This window comes from Lithobates pipiens, unplaced genomic scaffold (assembly GCF_037356315.1).
Source record: "Lithobates pipiens isolate NorthernLeopardFrog02 unplaced genomic scaffold, aLitPip1_a1.2 Scaffold_19, whole genome shotgun sequence".
NCBI classification, from domain to species: domain Eukaryota; kingdom Metazoa; phylum Chordata; class Amphibia; order Anura; family Ranidae; genus Lithobates; species Lithobates pipiens.
This window is the reverse complement of record NW_027507764.1, coordinates 374,103,132-374,122,672: the sequence shown is the minus strand read 5'-3', so window position 1 is coordinate 374,122,672 and position 19,541 is coordinate 374,103,132. Positions and strand designations below refer to the sequence as shown.

Below are 19,541 nucleotides of genomic sequence, written 5' to 3'. Positions count from 1 at the left end.
CAACAACCGCCACTCAGCAGTCTGACAACAGTACCCAGATCAGCCCAAGGAGGAGGTTGGTCCCCGATGTTGCTGCCTACTCCGAGATCTCTACTTATAGCGGTGGGAAAGGTGACGTCGATCATGACGTATCTAGTGATGTCACGTGGGTGCCCACAAGAGAGGAAGAGGAGGGGAGTTCAGAGGGAGATATGGACCAGCAGATAGGGAGGAGAAGCAGGAATAACTTACATTGCACAGGAGGAACAAAGCAGACTGCAAATGTATCAGGAGCGAGTCATCGACCATGTACGGTCACATCTGGCGCTCCCAGGACACCGGCACATGGCTCCGCAGTGTGGGCTTTTTTTAACGTGTCCGCTGCTGACAATAGCGTTGCCATCCACAATCTTTGCAGTCAACGCATTAGACGCGGTAAGCCCAACACTCACCTAGGGACGACCGCCTTAAGAAGGCACATGAGCAGCCATCACCGAGCCCAGTGGGAGCAATGGAACACACAAAGCCACACTCCAGGCTCTCACCGTCCAGCCTCGTCTTCTACTTCTCCTTCTCCTCTCTCCTCACAATTGTCCTCCACTCCACCTTCCATGACGCCAAGCTCACGTTTTTCTGCAAAAAGGCAGGCTTCCGTGGGCCTAATGTTCGAGCGTAAAAAAATGATGACGCCGGATAACCCTCTTGCCCAACGGTTGACGGCTGGCTTGTCAGAACTCATAGCCCGCCAACTACTGCCATATAAACTGGTGGATTCGGAGGCCTTTCGAAAATTTGTGGCCATTGGAACACCACAATGGAAGGTCCCAGGAAGGAAGTATTTCTCAGAGAAGGGCATCCCAGAGCTATATGGCCATGTTCAGCGGCAAGCGAATGTATCTCTGGCACACAGTGTCGGTGCCAAGATACAGCTAACCACAGACACGTGGTCTAGCAAACACGGGCAGGGAAGGTATATCACTTTTACTGCCCACTGGGTGAACCTTCTGACGGCCGTCAAGCATGTAACCCGTGGCACCCGTGTAGATTTGGTTTTACCGCCACGGATTGCATGCAGGCCTGGCTCTTCTACTCCTCCTCCTCCTACTCCATCCTCCTCCCTCTCCTCCTCGGCTGACTCCTCCTTTTCCGCTGCTAGCGTCTCTTCCGCTGCGCCGCCCAAGCTCCCCAGAACTTATTCAACATGCCAGGTGAGACGCTGCCATGCCGTGCTGCGTCTGTTGTGCCTGGAAGCCAAGAGCCACACTGGCCCGGCACTCCTTTCAGCTTTGTGTTCACAGGCAGATCAGTGGCTAACACCGCTTAATTTGACAGTTGGTAAAGTGGTGTGTGACAACGGTGCCAATCTGCTTAGCGCATTGAAACAGGGCAAAATTACGCACGTGCCATGCATGGCACACGTCTTAACTTGGTCATGCAGCCATTCGTTGTCAAATACCCTGGGGTCCAGGACATCTTGCGGCAGGCAAGGAAAATCTCAGCCCATTTCAGAAGATCTTACACGGCCATGACTCGCCTTGCTGACATTCAGCAGCGACACAATCTGCCGGTCAGACGTCTTATTTGCGATTGCCCGACGCGATGGAACTCAACCTTCTATATGCTTGATAGGCTGCTCCAGCAGAAATGTGCAGTTAACGTCTGCCTGTATGAACTCTGCGGCAGAACAGGTTCTGGGGAGCTGTTTTTTTTTCACCAGTGGCTGCTCATGCGCGACGCATGCAGACTTCTGCGGCCATTTGGGGAGATCACCAAACTGGTCAGTCGCAGCCATGGCGCCATCAGTGACATGGTACCTTATGCCTTCTTTATGGAGCGTGCATTGCGTCGTGTCATTGATCAAGCTGTGGAGGAGCAGGAGCGGGAAGATGAGGAAGTCGCAATCCAGGATGAATTCCCAGGGGGAGCTAATCTATCTGAGACAAGTGAACAACAGGAGTCTGAAGAGGAGTCAGAGGAGGATGGTGCCGGGGCGGATGAGGAGGAGCAAGAAGAGCATGCTTTAAACCTTTCTGGGATTCCTGTTGTTGTGCGTGGATGGGGAGAGGAGAATGAAGAGGACGACATTATCCTGGATGATGAGCAGGAGCCAGGCCACCACACCGCTTCCAGTTTAGTACAAATGGGGGCCTTCATGCTCCAGTGTTTTAATAGGGACCCCCGTATAAAAAGCATAAGGGTCAAGGACCAGTACTGGGTGGCAACGTACTTAGACCCCGGTACAAACACAAAATGGCGGAAATGTTATCGCCATCACAGAGGGCTGTCAGAATGGAGCACTTCCAGGCCTTGCTTCGAGAAATGCTGCATTCTGCTTTTGCGTGCGCTGGCAGAGGAGCAATTCCCACTCCCAGAGAAGGAGTTGCGGGTACCAATCCAACAGCGCCTGCAAGAAGAGGCTGGTTTGAAGATGTGTTGGTGACTTCGGATATGAGGTCATTCTTTCAGCCGACACATCGACAGGTGTCATCCGGATCCAGCATCAGGGAACGCCTAGACCGTCAGGTGTCCGACTACATCGGGTTAACGGCCGATGTGGACGCTCTGAGGAGTGATGAACCCCTGGACTACTGGGTGGGCAGGCTTGACCTCTGGCCAGAGCTTGCCCAATTTGCAATCGAACTGTTGGCTTGCCCCTTGTCCAGTGTCCTGTCCGAAAGGACGTTCAGCGCAGCAGGGGGGATCGTGACCGATAAGCGTACTCGCCTAGCTCACGACAGTGTGAACTACCTCACATTTCTAAAAATGAATGAGGCATGGATCTCAGAGGAATTCAACACATGTGACCAGTAGACCATGTATATGTCTATAAACAATTTTTTTAATCGAGCACACAGACCTTCTTTCTTCATTTGGCTCACTTCCTTGTCCAAAAAAAGCACACCGTACTATATGCCCGTACCCTCGTGTTTGAAGAGGTTGAGCGGTGTCATATTTCTACTGGGGCTGCTTATTATGAGGGGCTCCCACCATCCCTGTGCTGTGCTGACTTCCTCCTGGGGCTGTACCTCTGCTGTGCATATTATGAGGGGCTTCCACCATCCCTGTGCTATGCTCATTATGAGGGGCTCCCATCATCCCTGTGCTGTGCTGACTTCCTCCTGGGGCTGCTTATTATGAGGGGCTCCCACCATCCCTGTGCTATGCCGACATCCTCCTGGGGCTGCTTATTATGAGGGGCTCCCACTATCCCTGTGCTGTGCTGACTTCCTCCTGGGGCTGTACCTCTGCTGTGCATATTATGATGGGCTCCCACCATCCCTGTGCTATGCTCATTATGAGGGGCTCCCACCATCCCTGTGCTATGCTCATTATGAGGGGCTCCCACCATCCCTGTGCTATGCTGACTTCCTCCTGAGGCTGCTTACGGTGCAGGTGTCAGTGCTGTATATCACGGTGCTGGTGTCAGTGCTGTATATCACGGTGCTGGTGTGAGTGCTTTATGTCACGCTGCTGATGTCAGTGCTCTCTATCACGGTGCTGGTGTCAGTGCTGTATATAACGGTGCTGGTGTTAGTGTTTTATGTCACGCTGCTGATGTCAGTGCTCTCTATCACGGTGCTGGTGTCAGATCACTCTATCACAGTGCAGGTGTCATTGCTGTATGTCACGCTGCTGATGTCAGTACTCTCTATCACTGTGCTGCTGTCAGTGCTGTATATCACGGTGCTGGTGTTAGTGCTTTATGTCACGCTGCTTATGTCAGTGCTCTCTATCACGGTGCTGTTGTCAGATCACTCTATCACGGTGCAGGTGTCATTGCTGTATGTCACGCTGCTGATGTCAGTGCTCTCTATCACGGTGCTGCTGTCAGTGCTGTATATCACGGTGCTGGTGTTAGTGCTTTATGTCACGCTGCTGATGTCAGTGCTCTCTATCACGGTGCTGTTGTCAGATCACTCTATCAAGGTGCAGGTGTCATTGCTGTATGTCACGCTGCTGATGTCAGTGCTCTCTATCACGGTGCTGCTGTCAGTGCTGTATATCACGGTGCTGGTGTTAGTGCTTTATGTCACGCTGCTTATGTCAGTGCTCTCTATCACGGTGCTGGTGTCAGATCACTCTATCACGGTGCAGGTGTCATTGCTGTATGTCACGCTGCTGATGTCAGTGCTCTCTATCACGGTGCTGGTGTCAGATGACTCTATCACGGTGCAGGTGTCATTGCTGTATGTCACGCTGCTTGTGATTATCTCCGGCACCCTCTTCTTTGCCTACCCTGACCTTCCCTCTCCTCCATTGCCTTCATGCGCGCCACAGTCCTGAATTGTCACAGCAATTTCACATATAAAAAAAGAATGCTTGTAGTTGTCGATCCCAGATTCACCTCATACATGTGTTATGTCATTGGCCATGTGGTGGGACTATGTTTGCACAGCTAGTAATTATTTTGTGGCTGCAAATTTGACCTGTAGGTTTGCAAAGTTCGCCTCCCATTGAAGTCAATGGGGCCCGCCGTGAACGTTACGGTTCGCAAACTATCGGCCGCGTTCGCGAAAAGTCCTGTCGGAAGTTCATCCATCACTATATATATATGTGTGTGTGTGTGTGTGTGTGTGTGTGTGTGTGTGTGTGTGTAAAAAGCTAGTGAAAAATATAGATGTGATTAAAAATATATAAAGTCATCAAAAAATCAATAATAGCAATCTGTGAATGGTGATCCGTGTGACAGCAGAATAGAAGGTGACTTCTTTAGTGCTCCCCTCCTCCAGGTGCATGCCCCCTTTTGTAGCTGCACTCACCAGAACGCCTCACCCCTGCAGGGGTAACAGGCGTATAGACTATGTCCAGGCGATGGTCTCCCCCTAAGCAGGGGATCCCTTCTGTCCGGGCACTGTAATCCGTTTAAACAGAATGTTCCTCTCGCTAGGAAATCCAAGAGTTTCTCAGTACCAGACATCCACATAAGTATAGAAAAGGATGAATCCCATAGTGTGAATCCGTAAAAGAAGATATTTATTTTATCAACATAAAGTCACGACAATTAAAACAAGGAAATCAAATGTTCTCACTAAAAACAAATGAGACACTTCCGCAATGCCGGTGTGTGCTCGGCTTGCGCTCCAGGTCAAAAACCGAAAGTTTCGGAGAAAGCGGAAGTGACGTATTGCGTACCAACTATGTCTTGCCTTACGCATTTCGTCATACGGACGTCATCTGATCTGATGCCATATTGGTACACCCTACGTCTATATATAGTGGATGGAGGCCAATCAGGGAGAGGTCGCTCGGGGAAAGTAAGGCCCAATTAGAGCCCAGAGACATTCCATGCCTCATGCCCCTACGTATGTAATTTATAGGCTAACCTCTATAAAGTGGCATCTACTGGTGAAAATACGATCAGCAAAAGAGCGGTGTCTCCAACACTAATTCAGACTATTAGCAAATTATGTAATAAGCAGCCAAAGGATTACTCCATAGAACAAAGGACAACAAGCAATATTTAAAAAACATACACAATCCAAAAATGTATATACATAAAAAATATATACATATGAATATATATATGTAAAAAATGTTTTTATCATTAAAAAGTATATAATAAGGAGCTTTTTGTTATACATCTAAAAGAAGGACTAGAGTGGCTGTAAATTAGTATATGTTAAAGACGTAGTCATATGGGATATGTAAAAAACACCAATAGGTATGGACAAAAAACAATTAATTGGTAAATATAGAAAAATTCTGATAGATATAGAAAATATTAGCACAAAAATATTAATATAAAAATATTGATATAAAAATAAAGAAATAATAAAAGAGTGAAAAATAAATAAAATAAATAAAAATATATATTAACATGAAAAATTTCAATACAAAAATGTATTAATATAAAAAAGCAATAAATTTGTTTAAAAAAAAACTGAGAGGGCCATCAGAAATTGGATAAAAAACAATTGAGGTCAATATCAACTTTTAATCCTTTGGGAACCAGGGACCCCAAACGGTATATCCATTTGGTTTCGTTTTGAGATATGGCAATCTTCTTGTTCCCCCCTCCCCCCTATTATTTCTTTATCTTTATATCAATATTTTTATATTAATATTTTTTGTGCTAATATTTTCTATATCTATAATCATTTTTCTATATTTACCAATTGTTTTTTTATCCATACCTATTGGTGTTTTTTTACATATACCATATGAATACCTCTTTAACATATATTAATTTACAGCCACTCTAGTCACTCTTTATAACAAAAAGCTCCTTTATTATATACTTTTTAATGATAAGATTTTTTTTACACACACACACACACACACACACACACACACACACACACACACACACACACACACACACACACACACATATATATATATATTCATATGCATATATTTTTTTATGTATATACATTTTTGGATTGTGTATGTTTTTTAAATATTGCTTGTTGTCCCTTGTTCTATAGAGTAATTCTTTGGTTGCTTATTACATAATTTGCTTATAGTCCGAATTAGTGTTGGATACACCGCTACAAAAGGGGGGACGCACCTGGAGGAGGGGAGAACTGAAGAAGTCACCTTCACAGGATCTAGAAAACTCTTCCCTCTGGATATCGTTTGGATATATTTGTCCAAATGATCACCAAATAAACGTTCCCCATGAAAGGGGAAACCTGCCAATAACTTTTTATAATTTTTTATAAGTTCAGCTCACCAGTTCGTAAGCCACAAAAGTCTGCGCATATGTACACACAAGAGAGCTAAAATAAGAAACCTGCTGTATTGAAACATTTAAGGCGTCAACAGTAAAATACAGCGCTCAAGGAATATCTGTCTTATTTTCAGCCAGATCATCCTCCTGGTTAGGCCTGTCAGACCGTATGAACTGATTCTTTACGGACTGGCAGATACGAACTGCTGCAACAGCTGGCTAAATAGCTGAACTGACCAAAGAAAAGGAAGCCTTTAATAACGACTCCAATTTATTGTCAACAAGGTCTTTCAAGCCCTGTGCATTATCTATTGGACAAGTTAAGTTCTTGTGCTTGCTGCATCTGCGGCTGGCATGCTCCACTTCTTAATGTACTTTTCATCCGTGGGACATGAAAGGGAAAACCTCTTAGCAGGAACAAAATGTCAGGGCTGGGCTCAGCCCTTCTTTCTCTGAGCTGGCCGCTCAGATTTCGGCTAATTTCCAGCTCTTATCTCTCCACAGTTACTTAGCTGTTGATGATATCCTGCTCGTCAGTCCTGCCTACTTAAGCTGTCCAGTCCAGAGGATCTCTGTCTTTGCCTTGGTCAACATCACAGAGACTATCTCCTGCATTCCTGTTAAAGACTTGCTTGGCTGACAACCTTCATGGCTCCAGATTCTGCTTGCTGTTTTACTATGCTCATCTCTGGCTCCCTGACATTTGGCTATCCTGATCTCTGGCTATGTTTTGACTATGTTTGTTCTATTTACTTTTATTATTAAACAAGTGTGATCTAACTGTACTTCTGTCTCGGTCTGTTTTCATGGTTTCTGACACAAAAATCCTGTCAGGATGTTCCCAATCAACATACACTGCCTGTTCCAAGGGTGTAAGGGGAAAGTCTGTGCGGCCTGAAGAGGTCTCAGGGACCCCAAAGAGGACCAGGGGGGCTCAGTGACCTCTGCAAGAGGCAACTTAAAGGCAGAACGAACCATCTCCTTAAGAGTCTGGATCAAATACCTCTGCAACTGAAAGGCAGACATCAACTGGATATCTTCTTGTCCAGATTGCTCAGAAGCAGACTCATCCGCCAGGCCCTCCACAGAATCCTGAGCTTTTAGCTCTTCCCCATCCTCAAGCCATTCCTGCTCCAAACTAGGAGGCTCCGGGAGGGAGATCTGTCACACTTCTTGCCACCCTGCAGGATGGAGGCAATCATGTCAGCAATCCTGTGCTCTAACCCGTCTAGGGCCGAGGACAGTTCATCCTTGATGATAAAGGGTGAAGCAGCAGTGTTCACTGTAGGCACAATATCAGATAGGCACAGCGGCTCAGATTGCCCAGAAGTCTCTGGTCTTTCAGGACATACAACACCAGGGATACGACTAGGTTCATCAGGAACTATTGATGACATAGGTGTGCCCTTCCCTGTAATGTTAATCCTGCCCCTCTTTTTTGAAAACACTTACAAGCCACAAAGAGAGAGTATCTGGGTGTAGTATTAACACACCTCAGAAGGGAGACCCTTTAATAGGGCTCACCAAGCCCCTATGCAACAATCCTTCTAAGCACCTTTAGCCTGCCAAGTAACACCTGGTGACACCCGTGTCCTGGGTAAGGAAAAATTAACCACTGCAAGTGCTTGGTTCAGAGCCTACTCTGAATCCCACAGCTGCTTTCTGGAAGCACCGCATGCTTGGCATACACAGCTTAAATAAGCTGGCTGTGCGCCAAGACGTTCTGCGCATGCGTGGACATGTACGTGCATGGCGAATGGGTGCGGCAGTATTCGCGTATGATGTGAATCTTCGTGCTCCCTGATAAAGGCTACAGTGCATGTGTGGCTCCGCTGCATGCACCATGGCTGCCAAACAAACAAACTGTTGAGAACAGCAGCGCTCTTGCGAATGCATGTGCGCCATGGCGAACCAAGAGGCAAAATGACGCACAGTTGCGTGCTATCGTACAGGTAAAAAACAACCAGACACAAGTAAAAATAGTACAATTTGCAAACACCCACAGCTAGCCCAAAACTCCCCTGTATGGTCATTGCACACAGGTGTCCAGCCTCTAGCTTGCTTGACTGATTGTTGCAATCACTGGGACACCCCACAATAAGTAAGTAAAGGGGTTTCACATACCCATCCAGGTGCAGGGCAGCTTAGAAACTAAGAGCCAAATCTTCACTCATCACTGTGGGTTCCTGTCACTTGAGGACCTTCAAGGACTGGGTACCCTTTTCATGTTTAGGGTCCTCCACTCCCTTGGACCTTTACAGCACCCTGCAGGAATGCCTTAGTGCTATGGTGTCCCGGATTCCACTTCGCAGGGTCCAGCGCCCAGAGGTCGCATTACAGGCAAAATCTTGCAGGATCTTGAGTCTTCTTTGCGAGGCTCAGGTACCATTTATCTAAGCATATGGAGCCGGTGTCAAATGGATCCGATCGGTCAGTCCCTTGATTCATTTAAGAAGCATTTGTGGGACTAGAGACCTGGAGCTCAGAGAGCTCAAACAAACGTGCCTATCCACCTTGCAGACACTGGTAAAAAAAATATACTTCCTTTATAGGAGGGGTTATATAGGGGATCACTTCCTGTCTAAGCCCTTATTCACACGGTTGGAGATTCCGACGGAATGTGTCCTATTGGACCGTTTTGTCGGAAAATCCGACTGTGTGTGGTCTTCATCGGACTGTTTCCGTCGTAGTATCCGACGGACCAAGTTTTCCAACTTGTCCGTAAAATTTTCCGACAAAATACTCCGATCAGACATACTCCAATCATGTGTAGCCTACTCCGACAGACAAAGTGCCACGCATACTCAGATCAAATTCCTAGACCAAAGCTATTGGCTACTAGCCTGAACATAGTCCTGTCGTAACGAAATAACGTCATCACGTTATGTACAATCGGATTTTCCGACAACTTTGTCCGACCGTGTGTATGCAACAGTTTCGGACAAAATCCAACGGATTTGGTTGTCAGAATGTCCGACCGTGTGTACAAGGGCTAAGACTTTGTCTACCAGCGTCCATTCACCTAGAGATGGCATAAAACCCAGTAGGTAATAAATATTAGTCTGTGTCTCATAATGTATGAAAAAGAAATGTAATTTCAACTTTCTCATGGTTGTAATGGATTGCTGGCTCCTGGCGATACAGATTTTAAAAAATGAAGAAAAAAAAACGGCGTGGAGCCCCCCCCCCCCCCCAGTCCATACCAGGCCCTTCGGGTCTGGTATGGATTTTAAGGGGAACCCCATGCCAAAATGTAAAAATAAAATTGGCGTGGGGTCCCCCCCAAAATCCATACCAGATTCTTATCTGAGTATGCAGCCTTGCAGGTCAGGAAAGGGGGGGACGAGTGATTGCCCCCCCTCCTGAGCCATACCAGGCCCCATACCCTCAACATGTGGGAGTGAATGCTTTGCCATGTTGATGGGGACAAGGGCCTCTTCCCGACAACCCTGGGCTGTGGTTGTCGGGGTCTGTGGGCAGGGGGCTTATCGGAATCTGGATGCACCCTTTAACAAGGGGGCCCTTAGATCCAAGCCCCCTCCATATGTGAATGGGTATCAGGTACATCGTACCCCTACTCATTCATCAAAAAAGTGTCAAAAAGTAAGAAACACAGTAAACAGTTTTTTGTTTTTTGTTTTTTACAAAGAAAGTGAATATTATTGAATTGAGAAGGTTCACAAATACAGGGTACAAAATACATACAGTAGGCAGTTAAAGCAAAAATACAGCATGCTGGATAAAAGCAGAAAGTAACAGAGACCAAACGGATGGAGAAGGTACATTGCAGAGTTGCCAATAGGGTCACATAAATAGGAGGTAGATTACTTCACTGGGACAGATCGGAAAAGGAGCTATAAACCATCAATACTGTACTGTCCTGGGGAGGAGAGGGGAAAGAGGGGCGAAAACAAAGAGGATAGACAATCTAAAGGGCTAGCACGTTTGGGATCAAGGATTGTCATCGATGGCGTTGCAAGTAGCTGCATTGTTTAACCATATGTCCCAAATTTTCCCGTATTTAGCTGGGCAGCCCCTGTGTGCATATATTTCTTTCTTATATGGAAGGACACCATTAATGGTAGCTATCCATTCTTGCATGCTTGGGGGCGTCCCTCTCATCCATTTCCTTGCTACCAATAACCTGGCAGTAAATAGTACCTCTTGTAGAAAAGTGATATGGGGCTTGTCAAAGTCTGGATCCGGGAATATACCCAATAAACATTGTTTAGGGCACAGGGTCAGGGCGGATCTCCCATCTCGTCGTGTATGAATTTAACTATGTGGGACCAGTAGTCGTGTATTTACCGGACATGACCACAAAAGGTGAAAGAAAGTACCGGGCGAACTGTTGCACCTGGGGCAGTTGGGGTTCTGGGCCGGGTTAAACTTAGTGAGGCGGGATGGGGTTATGTAAGCCCTGTGAATAATGTATATTTGTGTCAGGCGATCAGAAAGTTTGGTAGACACCTTTTTACAGGTATTGAGTGCATCCTCCCATTCCTCATCCTCCAACTGCCCCACGTCCCCAACCCATCTATCCCTCAGTGTGTATGCAGAGGCATTTGCTACGGGACGGAGAAGGCCATTGTAGAAGAGGGAGATTAGTTTGGAGGGGTTCTGTCCCAGTAAGGTATCTAGAATGCCCGTACATTCCAGACTCGGGGGATGGTGGAATTAATCTTTGAGCTGTTAGAAAGATTTAAGAGCCTGATTACTATAAACATCTGAGAGGTATGCCACCCCCCTGGTTAACCACAGGCCGCAGTCTGGTATTGACAATCGTTCTTGTAGTCCCGGATTGTTCCATAAGGGGGTATGCGAGTGTGTGGTGGGTCGTCCCAGCCTGCGCCCCACTAATTCCCATATTCTGCAATGAGTATGCAGCAGGCCCCGACGATGTCGCAGCACCTCTGGGTCTATTGTATTTTTAAATAGCACTTGAAAGGGGTGGGTGTACATATCAGACAAGGAAGAGCACAATAGGGTCAGATACCGTTCCTTGTCCTGTTTGTCTAAATAAAAAAAGTGAGAAAGCTGCGCAGCTAGGTAATACAGGTTAAAGTCAGGTAACACCGCGCCGCTTAAATCAGTGGGACGCTTTAATGTTTGCCATGACAATTTGTGCCGGTTCCACCCCCACACAAAGGAGTTGAGGATCGCTTCAATAACTTTAAAGGTTCGAAGGGGTAGATATATTGGGGCGTGTCAGAGAACATACAAAAATTGGGGGAGTAGAATCATTTTTATTAGGTTGATGCGGCCCATTACCCCAAGGGGAAGTTTAGCCCATGTTTGTGTTTTGGTTTTAAGGGTCGCAATCAGAGGTTCTATGTTGAGCTTAGTAAAATCTGCGGGGGAGCGAGTAATTGTGATACCCAAATATTTCAGGGGGGAGGAAGCCTGTCCTGCCGTGGGAGGGCCAAAGTCTATGGGGAGAATTTGGGATTTGTCCCAATTAATGCACAGCCCCGAGTATTTGCCGAAAACGCTAATGATGTCCAGGGCCACCTGTAGAGATGGGCCAGAGTACGCGAGGTAAGCAGCATGTCATCAGCATAGAGGCTAATTTTGTCATGTAGCTGACCATGCTGCAGGCCTCCTATACCAGGATGATTACGCAATGCAGAGGCAAGGGGCTCCACTGCAATCGCGTATAGGAGGGGCAATAGAGGGCACCCTTGACGTGTCCCCCTAGACAGGGGGAAAGCATCAGAGACCCTGCCATTAACGAGAACCCTGGCACTAGGGCTCTGGTATAATAGGCGTATCCATTCGGTGAATTTGGGCCCAAAACCCAATCTCCCCAGGCAGCCCCATAGGTACCTCCACTCCGCGGAGTCGAAGGCTTTGGCGGCATCCAGCGACACCACCACCCTGGACCCCATCTGATCATGGGTAGCCTGCAGGTTCAAATGGAGTCTGCGGAGGTTATGTGCAGTATTGTCGGAAGGCATGAACCCTGTCTGGTCCGGGTGAATCAGGGCCAAGATCACCCCATTCAGCCGGAGCGCCAGGATTTTGGCTAGGATTTTAATATCCAATTGGAGGAGGGATATTGGGCGATAGTTTTCCGGGAATTCGGGATTTCAATATGATGTAGGCCTCGCGCATGGACTGTGGTAGGACACCGGTGGAGTATATGTGAGAGAACAGTTCCTGCAATCTAGGGAGAAGTGCTGTCCGATACGTAGTATAAAATTCGAGGGGCAGGCCGTCCGAGCCAGGGGCTTTGGAGGGCTTGAGGTGAGATATGGCATTAGTAATGTCATCCTCAGTGATGGGGGCGTCGAGCAAGTCTACTTGGGGTCTTGTCAATATGGGCAGATCTATACCAGCTAGAAACGTTTCAATGTCCTCCTGGGAGCTGTCATTAGTGGAAGAGTATAGGGATGTGAAGAAGGAGCGAAACTCTCCCGCCACCGCATCAGGGTCTGTGACCAAGCCTCCGGTCATGGAGCGGAGAGAGACCACCGTTGGCGGCCTGTGGTCCAGGTGCGCCAGGTCGGCCAAGAGCCGACCCGCTCGCTCTCCACACTCATACGCCCTTTGCTTATTATAAAAAATCTTCCGTTCAGCTTTTTCAAATAGAAGATTATTCACAATACGGGCTTGCAATTTTAACTTATCAGCATTAGGGGGGAGGGGTCATTAGAAAACTCCAGTTCAGCCGCCGTTAGAGCTTGTTCCACCTGGTGGACCACTTGGGAAGAAGTCTTCCTTTATCTGGCTATGCGGTGGGCTAGTGTCATACGGGCGTGAGATTTAAATGCATCCCACACAACCTCAAAAGGGCCGTGCCTACATTGGTCTGAAAAAATATATCCCACTCCCCGCCAGCTTCCTCCAAATCTGGAACTACTGTTAACCAAAAGGGATTGAGTCTCCAACTATATGTCGAGGGTAGAGAATCTATGGAGAGCTTGATCCAGTAGGGTGAGTGATCCGAGAGCACCCGGTGGCAGAATCCCACCCCCCCAGCAATGGAAGAAGGGACCGTGAAATAAGGATGAGGTCAATACGAGACATGCTGTTGTACGTCGCGGAGAAACAAGAAAAAACCTTATCTTTAGGGTGACAGTGTCTTCAAGTGTCCACAACTCAGTTAGAAACTTTCCAAAACGGGGGCCCGAGTGTGGGGATGGGCTCACCAGGACAGCCTGCAGCCTATCCAGCTCTCTGTCCATCACATTGTTAAAATCCCCCAGCCAAATAGCTGGTATTGAGGGGAATTGAGCCATAAACGCTAAGCCTTCTGTGAGAACAGCGAACTGGAAAGGTGGTGGTATATATATTGCCAGTATCAATGTCTCTAGACCACCCACCCTAGCGTGTAAGAAGAGGAACCAGCCTTGCGGGTCGGATTTGATAGTGAGCAAAGAGAACTGGACGGCCTTGGCCACCAACACCGCAATCCCTCTAGAATTAGTGGTATGCGGTGCCTGGTACACCCAGCCCACCCACGGTTTTTTGAGGGATAGCATCAATTGGCCAGTCAAGTGTGTCTCAACTAGCACCATCAGGTCGGCCCTTTGCGCCTTAAGGTACGATAGGACTGCATTTCTTTTGGGCCTGGCCCTAATAACCCCTCACATTCCAAGTTATACATTTCAGTACAGGCATTCCTAAATAAGAACATATAGATCGCCCCCCCCACCCCCACGCCACCACACGCTCTCCGCACCCACCCCCAAACGGAGGGAGGGGGCGCGGAGTGCCCCGCGGAGGCCCGGGGCCCCCCCACATCCGCGTCACATTGCACCCCTCCCGCACACCCGTGTCCAGCATACCGTACAAATAACATACATAGCCATAGTTGGCGTACCATACTGTACTTCTCTATACCAAGAATAGAAATCAAGAAAAACATGCAAAGCTTATAACAGAACAAAAACTTTAACTTTAACTCACTGTCCGGGTCGGACAGCCAGCACCCCCCATCCACAACAAGGGTGGGTCGCCGGGTCCAATCAGTCCAGGGAAACATTGCTTGCGCTCTAGGACGAGCAGAACATAGAAAACTATAGTAAGCAGGGCCATTTACTGCATTCGTCGCTGCAAATCAGGCAGCAGCGCAGGGAGGGTGGCCTCCAGGTCAAGGACTCCAGGATGTTGCAGGATCAGTGTACAGGAGTATGAAAACCGTTGAGTCCATGTCACGGATGCCACAGTGGGTATTAGCTTGCCATTCAGGTATAGGTAAAAAAGGGGGGGGGGGTTATGCAGTGGGACCAGTCCCCCCAATAAAAAAAAGTAAGGGGGAAATATCTGCAGGATTGCATAGAAAAACCGGGGAGGTGGAGTAAACGGTGAGGTCAGGAAGAACGGGAGAAAAACATCCAGGGAGCATAAGAGCGCCCTCCATATAGCATATGTCATTGGTGTCATCGATAGAGGGCAGGAAGAAGGGGGGGATATAATACAGTACATTGTGAGCGGAGCAAAGCGGGGTTCAGAGCACAAAGGATTCCCAATCTGTATCAAATCCATTTCAGCCGAGATCGCGAAGATTGTCAGGGAAGCATACCAGAAGATCAGGCTTGGTCTCGCAGCCATTCCACTCTCCCCTCAAGCCAGGCAAACACCGCTTCTGGTGTATCAAAAAAGTGTGTTCTGCCTTCTCCAAAGACCCGGAGAATAGCGGGAAAGAGCATTGCGTAGGAGTAGTGGCGGATGCGCAACTGTCGCTTGGCCTCTGTAAATTGCGCCCTCTTCTTCTGCACCTCGGCGGAGAAGTCAGGGAATACTCTAATGTCGCCATTCCGGAAGGGTATGTTCCCCTTCAATCTGGTAAGTGAAGGACCGCGTCCCGGTCACGAAAGTTCAATAACTTTGCAATGAAGGTACGTTAAGGCGCGCCCTGTGGAGGCGTTCGGCCCGCCAGCCTGTGGGCTCTCTCCACCACGAACGAGGAGGAGAATTCGGTCCTCCCGAACGTATTGATCAGCAGATCTTCCAGGAACGAGGTGGGGTCCGAACCTTCCGTGCCCTCCGGCAGGAACCCAAGAACCGCAGGTTGCATCTCTGGAGGCGGTTCTCCATATCATCTTGTTTGGAAAGGACCATGGTAAGTTGGTGTTGTAACCATTCGGTGGTAGTATGAAGCGGCCGGAAGTCATCCTCCACCTGGGATATGCGGGCCTCTGTTTCGGTGACGCGGTCCCTAAGCTTCTGCATGTCCTGACGGATCAGGGAGACATCGACCTTCACCTCATCAATCTTGCAAGTCAGAGTACTCTTACAATCGGAGATAGCTTCCAGCACCCGGGCAGTGTCAGCAGCCGCCGAACTTTCCGTGGGAGGCACGCCGGCGCCATGTTCTTCCAGGCCCCCCGCCTCGCTGTGACGGTATTTAGCCAGTTTAGCCGCCGGATCAGTCGCCCTCTTCGGTGGTGACATGGTCCCCGGTGTATAGCCCACGAGTTGAGGCAGAAAAAATAGTAGGTTTATCCCCAGGATATGGTAAAACGGAGTTTAGGCAAGCGGAGCTCCCGTCTAACACTCCCTACGCCATGCCGGTCCAGGCCACGCCCCCCACAGTAAACAGTTTTTGACGAGTCCTTTATTAAAAAAAAAAAAAAATGTCCCTTGATGTAATCCACAGTCGCCGCCGCCGAACCAAAAAAAAAAAAAAAAAAAGAAGCCCACTGCCATCTCTTCAGAGGCCACCGGCTATTTGCACACAGCTGGTGGCCTCTCAAAAGATGACAGCAGGCTTTTTTTTTTTTCTATTTTTGCGGGCTATGTGACTGATGATAGAAACATCGAGGGACACTATTTTTTTTCTTTTTTAATAAAGGAGTTGTCAAAAACAGTTTACTGTGTTTCTTATTTTTTGAGACTTTTTTGGTGAATGGGTAGGGGCACAATGTACCCGATACCCATTTGCATAAGGGGGCAGGGATCTGGGGACCCCCTTGTTAAAGGGGGCTTCCAGATTCCGATAAGCCCCACCTGCAGACCTTGACAACCACAGCCCTGGGTTGTCGGGAAGAGGCCCTTGTCCCCATCAACATGGGGACAAGGTGCATTGGGGGGCACCCCAAAGTACCCTCCCTATGTTGCAGCCTGGTATGGTTCAGAAGGGGGGTTTTGCTTGTCCCCCCCCTTTCCTGGCCTGCCAGGCTGTATGCTCGGATAACGGTCTGGTGTGGATTTTGGAGGGACCCCACACATTTTTTTATTTTGGCGTGGAGTTCCCCTTTAAATCTTTACCAGGCCCATATGGCCTGGTATGGATTTTGGGGGGAAAACCACACCGTTTTTCTTCTTAATTCTGTCATAAGGTTCCCCTTAACCACTTCAATACAGGGCACTTTCACCCCCTTCTTGTTCAGACTAATTTTCAGCTTTCAGTGCTCTCAAGTTTTGAATGACAATTACTCAGCCATGTAACACTGTACCTAAACAAAATTTTATCATTTTTTTCACACAAATAGAGCTTTCTTTTGGTGGTAATTATTCACAAATGGGTTTTTTATTTTTTGCGATAAAAGTAAAAAAAGAGCAAAATTGTAAAAAAAAAAAAAACACTTTTTTTTAGTTTCGATTATACAATTTTGCAAGTAAGTCATTTATGTTCATAAATTTGGGCCAAAATTTATACTGCTACACATCTTTGGTAAAATAACCTAAATTAGTGGATATTATTTAGTTTGTGTGAAAGTTATAGAGTCTACAAGCTATGGTGCAAATCCTAAAAAAAATGATCACACTTGATGTACCTCATTTCTTGAGGCCCTGAAATGTCAGGACAATACAAATACCCCAAATGACCCCTTTTTGGATAGTAGACAATACAAGTCATTTAGTAAGAGGCATGCTGAGCTTTTTAAAGTTATAAGAGAGCAAGGGGGGGGGGGTATGGCGAAAGTAAGAGGGGAGGGCAGAGAGAGAAAGGAGGGACAGGCAGAGAGATAGAGGGGGGCAGGGAGAGAAAGAAGAGGGGGAGGCAGGGAGAGAGAAGGGGGTCAGAGAGAGAGAGAGAGGGGTGGTTAGAGTGAGAGTGGGGTGGTCAGGGAGAAAGAGGGGTAGTCAGGGAGAGAGAGGGTGGTCAGGGAGAGAGCGGAGGACGTCAGGGAGAGAGAGGGGGTCAGGGAGAGAGGGGTGGTCAGGGTGAAAGCAGGGTGGTCAGGGAGAAAGCAAGAGGGTCAGGGAGAGAGAGAGGGGGATAAGGGAGAGTGCAGGGTGCTCAGGGAGAGAGCAGGGGGGTCAAGGTAATTTCTGCACCCCTCGAGCACACCGGCTAACAACGCTCCCTCTGCCCCTCCATGCTATGCCACTGCCTGGGAGTCAGACGCTAGTGCAGCACTAACGGGAGTTGGGACTAGTATAGGGAGGGCAAAAGAACAAAGGGGAGGTGCCAACTTGGAGCCCAAGTGTCCGGAGGCCCCTTACACTTGTATGGGCTGTACCCCCTGATGGCGGCCCTGTCTGTGTATCATCTGAGGCCGTTCACTTCACTGGGTATATGTGAGGGTTTACATCCACTGTAAGGCTTCATGCACACGAGACGCAGATGCAAACGCTGCTGGACACGTGTTGAAACCGGCGTTTAGAAACGCGCGTTTTGCCGCAATTTTTACCGCGATTTAGCGGCGTTTTACCGCGTTTTACCGCGTTTGCGTCTAGAAGCGTTTAGTTAAGCTAACATCATAGACCCTCCCCAGCTCAAAAAAACTGTATTATTAACTATTTCAGCAATTTTGTGAGACCAGAGTGAGTAGCAGCAGCTGTGAGAGCTGCAGTGTACTTGTATTTAGCATGTCACTTGCCACGGCACCTGTCCCAAGTTGTGGATTGTCCACCTGCCACGTGACTTGCCACATCACCTGCCACGTCACTTGCCACGTCACCTGCCACAAGTTTTGGATTGTCCACTTGCCACGTCACTTGCCACGTCACTTGCCACAAGTTGTGGATTGTCCACTTGCCACGTGACTTGCCACATCACCTGCCACGTCTTTTGCCACGTCACCTGCCACAAGTTTTGGATTGTCCACTTGCCACGTCACTTGCCACGTCACTTGCCACAAGTTGGGGATTGTCCACTTGCCACATCACCTGCCACGTCACCTGCCACAAGTTGTGGATTGTCCACTTGCCACGTCACTTGCCACATCACCTGCCACGTCACTTGCCACGAGATGTGGATTGTCCACTTTCCACATCATCTGCCATGCCACCTGCCACAAGCTCTGGATTGTCCACTTGCCACGTCACCCGCCACATCACCTGCCACAAGTTGTGGATTGTCCACTTGCCACGTGACTTGCCACATTACCTGCAACGTCACTTGCCACATCACCTGCCACAAGTTGTGGATTGTCCAACTGCCACGTCACCTGCCACAAGTTGTGGATTGTCCACTTTCCACGTGACTTGCCACATCACCTGCCACGTCACTTGCCACATCACCTGCCACAAGTTGTGGATTGTCCAACTGCCACGTCACCTGCCACAAGTTGTGGATTGTCCACTTGCCACGTGACTTGCCACATCACCTGCCACATCACTTGCCACGTCTCCTGCCACAAGTTTTGGATTGTCCACTTGCCACGTCACTTGCCACGTCACTTGCCACAAGTTGGGGATCGTCCACTTGCCACATCACCTGCCACATCACCTGCCACAAGTTGTGGATTGTCCACTTGCCACGTCACTTGCCACATCACCTGCCACGTCACTTGCCACGAGATGTGGATTGTCCACTTTCCACGTCATCTGCCATGCCACCTGCCACAAGCTCTGGATTGTCCACTTGCCACGTCACCAGCCACATCACCTGCCACAAGTTGTGGATTGTCCACTTGCCACGTGACTTGCCACATCACCTGCCACGTCACTTGCCACATCACCTGCCACAAGTTGTGGATTGTCCAACTGCCAC

General features: G+C 48.3%; 1 protein-coding gene and 1 long non-coding RNA gene across 4 annotated transcripts in view; one reads left to right on the top strand and one right to left on the bottom strand.

Moving 5' to 3' along the window:
- LOC143996977 (uncharacterized) overlaps positions 1–7,437 on the top strand; it is a 34,391-nt gene extending 26,954 nt beyond the window's left edge. For both annotated transcript variants that reach the window (XR_013277633.1, XR_013277634.1), the window contains exon 3: positions 7,157–7,437. This is a non-coding gene — a long non-coding RNA (uncharacterized LOC143996977). The remainder of the gene's footprint in view (positions 1–7,156) is intronic.
- The window catches only part of LOC143996976 (glyoxylate/hydroxypyruvate reductase B-like), a 96,647-nt gene that overhangs the window by 21,323 nt on the left and 55,783 nt on the right, over positions 1–19,541 (bottom strand). The gene's annotated exons all lie outside the window — the stretch shown is intronic.